We start from the raw sequence: 5,034 nt of genomic DNA, 5'->3' as shown, positions 1-5,034 counted from the left end.
CATTAACGGTCTAACTCAGGTTTTGATGAATGACAAAGTAAGTTAAGTTAGTTTCGTTGTGATCTAATACTTTGATTGAGTGTGCAGGAGAAGTCCAGCTAGGTCGGCGGGCTGACCGGATAGCTAGCACGAAGCTCAGCTAGGTCAACGGGCCGACCGGATAGCTGGCACGAAGCCCAGCTAGGTCAACGGATAGACCAGATAGTTGGCACAAAGTCCAGACAGGTCGAGGGACTGACCAGATGTCTGACACGAATTCAGCTAGGTCGACGAGCTGACCTGATAATTGGCACGAAGTCCAGACAGGTCGACGGACTGACCGGATGTCTGGCGAGTAAGTTAAGGTAAGTCGCTGGAGGGGAGTGACTTGGTAAGGACGCGTTCCCCATTCGAGGGAATAGTAGGCGTCAATCCAACTTAGAACCATTTTGGGAATCTAAGTTGAGATCATGACTAGATTCCGGTCTCGGTGAGACGAAATCTAATTACTATTATTATTATTGCACAAAGACTTTGTTTTGTAGGGTAGTATAAATTATATTTTACCTCGAACTAACATTTTCTTGCAGGAAAAAGGAGTGCTAGAAAATGATGGTTCGGGCGCTCGGAAGGGATCCGGGAGCCCGGAATGCAAATTCTATCCCGACGTAATATGGAGCGCGTTGATTGGCTGGGCCGACATCACGCTTCAGGTGCTTGGAAGGGATTTGGGCACCCAGAGCTTCCTATATAAGGAGGCCACCACCTGGAGCAAAACATAACAACTTCTGCTACGATTGTTCTACTGTGCACTACTCCTGCGATGCTACAAAGCTCTTCCGGCAACCTGCGGCTCAAGTTCTTATTGTTGTTGTCAGTATTTCTTTTTATATATAATTCTTATACTCAATTTTGTAAACATCTTTTCGAATTATTAGTGATTACCCAACGAAAGCACTTAACGAGTGCGAGCCTTGGAGTAGGAGTTGACGAAGGCTCCGAATCAAGTAAAATTGGTTTGTGTTAGCATTGTGACTTTCGTATTTTCGTGTACCCGACTCGATTTAATAACGATTTTTTTACGAACGCTATTCACCCCCCTCTAGCGTTTCCACCATCCAACAAGTGGTATCAGAGCATGTACCACTCTAATTTGGTGCAAACATCAATCAAACAGAAGGGGTGAAATTCTTTTTTCATTTGTTTTTTAGCTTTAAGTTTTTCGATACAATCCAAACTAGTATCGTTACCTTTTTAGATTTTTTTCATAGTAAATTAAACTAAATTAGTTTTCATTTGTCTTAAATTTCTTTTTCTCCCACACTACTAATCCAAGACCAAGTCTTGGGATTTGATTTCTTATTTCCTTGTGTGCAAGATCAATGTCTCAAATCGAAGGTTTCAGCACAGTTCGTCCTCCTCTATTCAACGGTGATGACTTCCCCTACTGGAAGAAGCGAATAAAGGTCTATTTGAAGACTGACTTCGACCAGTGGTTTAGTGTCACAAGAGGCTACAAGGCATCTGTCGACAACTCCGGAAATCCATTGGACCCGAACAGTGGAATCCGGACATGAAGAAGAAAACCCAACTGGACTTCAAAGCCCTCAACACTTTGCAATGTGGGCTAATGAAGGAAGAGCTGAACCAAGTGGGCCCACACCAAAATGCAAAAGAACTTAAGGACAAGCTCATCGAACTGCACGAGGGAACGAGCATCGCTAAGGTAACCAAATGAGACCTTTTCTTGAATAAATTGTTTAATATTAAAATGTAGGAAGGAGAAACGTCAAGTCAACTCCACGCAAGAATAAAATATTTTCTCAATGGGCTCCACACTATTGGCCACCAAATGGAGAACCGCGACTTAATCAGGTATGCTCTAAACGCGTTTCCTCGAAATGCATAGTGGACATCCATCGTGGATGCCTATAGGATTTCGAAGAATCTTTCAAAGTTAAAGTTAGATGAGCTGTTTTGTGAACTTGAGTTACACGACCAAACTAACGCCATAACCAAGAAAGGTGTTGCTCTTTTTGCAGGTTCCTCCAAGGAAAAGACAAAGACCGAGCTTGAACCTGAAGATGAGTCTGACTAAGATTCAGAAGACGAAGAGTACCTGGTGAACTTGGTAAGAAAGATGTTCACCATGAGAAAGAATTTCAGCAGAAAAGGCCTGTAGAAGATTAACTCCACCAACGAACCAAGAAATGTGACCTGCTTCGGGTGCAACAAGAAGGGCCACTACAAGAATGAGTGCCCAAAACTGAAGAATGATAAGTCAAAGACAACCAAAAAGAAGGCACTCAAAGCAACGTGGGGCGAATCATCTTCAGAGGAATCGGAAGTTGAAGAGCAAAAGAACCGAAGCTACCTCTCGTTGATGGCACACGAGTCAGAATCGAAGGACGAAATGGAAGACGAGTCCGAACCCGAATCGAGCCATGAGTCTGTACTCATTTCCGAAGGTTTCAATGAGGTAAATTTTGATTTAAGAAGAAAGTTTTTTAAAGTTATTTCTTGTCTAAATAGAAAATTAACCGAACAAGAAAATCAAAATAAATTGCTCCTTGAGGAAAACCAACAACTCAAGGAACAAATTACAAATTCTAATCCAAATCAAGTTTTAACACTTAAAGAGGAAAATTCAACACTAAAAGATGAAATTAACAAACTAAAAGGGCTATTAGAAAATTTTATAACTAGATCTAAAAATTTAGATCTTATCTTAAATAATCAAAATGCTATATACAATAAATCTGGACTTGGATACAAGTCAAACTCAAATAAATCATTTATATCACTAATAACGCAAAATAAAAACCAAACCAAAGTTTGGGTTCCGAAAGAGTGTTTAACCACGCAAGTATGAATTAATCAATATTATATACCTAAAAATAAAATATATTACGTAAAATCCAAAAATCCAATTCAGAATTCTAATTACTATAAAATTAAATCAATTAAACCAAAATCAAATAATAGAAATAACTATAGAACCAAAATAAAACCAAACTATCATCAAGTTGATTATAATTATAAAAGTAATCGACATAAATCCAAAACTAAAATTTAACCCAAATCAATAATTCAGGGGAAGGCTCCAAACTAGTTGACACCTCCAAAACTAACCTACCCGGTAGGGTAATTAAGATTAGCTTAAAAAGGGACTAAGTTTAACTTGACCTACGGTACTTGTGAAGTTTTGGATGATAGTAGGTTAGGGAAGCTCAGTCTATGCATGTCTAGGAAGATATGGCTTCGACTTGGTGTATTTGGCTGAGTGGAACTAACTGAAGCTATCCCTTACGGATCCTAACCAGTTAGACAAAGGTTTTGTATTAAGTTCAGTGGATAGGAAGGACTATTTGGAAAATCTTGAAGGTATGGTTACTCTAATAAAGTCCAGGTGACTCGCCATAACCTAAAAGTTTATCTAAAAAATGTCTGTTTGTTGAGCCCAAAGTTAAACCTGAATCTAATACAAAGTTAAACCAAACCTTAAAAATTGAACTTAACTTCATCTCACAAAAATTATAAGTTTCCTTGATTGAAAGCATAAATCGGGTGAAATCACTAAGGGCTTTAAATTTAATAAATTAAATTAAATTAAAAATAAATTAAATTAAATAAAAATTAAAATTAAAAATAAAATTAAAATTAAAATTAAATTAAAAATAAAATAAAATTAAAAATAAAAATAAATTTAAATTTAAATTTAAATTAAAAATAAAATTAAAATTAAAATGAATTAAATTAAAATTAATTTAAATTAAAATTAGATTAAATTAAATTAAAAAGTTTAATTTTAAAATTATTTAAAAAATATTTTAACTTAAAATTTTCTTAAAAATTAATTTAACTTTAACTCAAAAAAATTATTTTTTTTTAACTTAGAAAAATTATTTTAAAATTTATTTTAACTTAAAAGATTATTTAAAATTTATTTTAACTTTAGAATTATTTTAACTTAAAAACTAGTTTAAATTAAAAAAATATTTTAAAATTTAACTTAAAAATTATTTTAAAAATTAATTTAACTTAAAATTTATTTAACTTAAAAATTATTTTAAAAAATAATTAACTTAAAAATTAACTTTATAAATAATCAAATTAAGAAGTTAATTTAGAAGTTAAATTTAAATCAACTTAAATTAAAATTAATATTAAAAAAAGTCAGAAACCAGGGGTGAATGCCCGCGGTATTCAACCTCGGGCGCCCGGAGTTTGCTCCGGGCGCCCCGCCTCGCTCTGCTCCAGGCGCCCGGACCCATTCCTGGCGCCCGGATCACCCTATATTTGGGGTTGCATGGGCACCCCCAATTCCTTGCACCTCTCCTATCCACTCTTGCAAAGGCTCTCACCGGACTTTAATGCTAGAGGGATCAAATTTAAAATTTTACCTTCTCTTTCGGTTATTATGTGACTGCGAAATAACCGAAGTCGTCATTTCTATTATCTTCATTAACGATGCCTCGGTAAAATTCCTTCTTTTCCTAAGTTTTTAAATTGCCTTATTTTAATATTTCGTGCTTAGTTTAGTTTTTCTTTGATAAATTAGGAAACGTTCTAGATTTGATGTTGGACCCTCTACTGTTAGTACAGACCTTAGGTTTCCGACTAAGGAACTTAGGATTAACTTTGCTAGTACCATATACATGCCTATCTGGACTAGGTGTTTAGATAAACAGTTTTTTATACGTTCATGCATTCCTGCTGTAGAGGTCATTGACTATTATAGATTGCATCGTCTGGTCTATTATACCAGTTTAGTCAGCATAGGTTTATGTGCTGAACTGTACAATAACCTAGTTAGAGTAGATGACCTTATATACACCACTAGGGTAGCTGGTATTGATATCACGCTATCCCCCGTTGTCATTCATACCTTTCTGGATCTATGTCCTTCTGCATGGACTTTTCAGTGTTATCCCCCCAGGGATCCACTATTTGGTGATCCATACTCACACATTACACTTGATACGATTTACTCATTTTTTTTTTTTGGGAAGAGCGAATACTCATAGTTATCCTATTTAGGTCAGTCTCCCTTAG

The sequence above is a fragment of the Zingiber officinale genome, chromosome 5B (genome assembly GCF_018446385.1).
Source record: "Zingiber officinale cultivar Zhangliang chromosome 5B, Zo_v1.1, whole genome shotgun sequence".
In the NCBI taxonomy this organism is placed as follows: Eukaryota; Viridiplantae; Streptophyta; class Magnoliopsida; order Zingiberales; family Zingiberaceae; genus Zingiber; species Zingiber officinale.
This window is presented reverse-complemented; position numbering follows the sequence as displayed.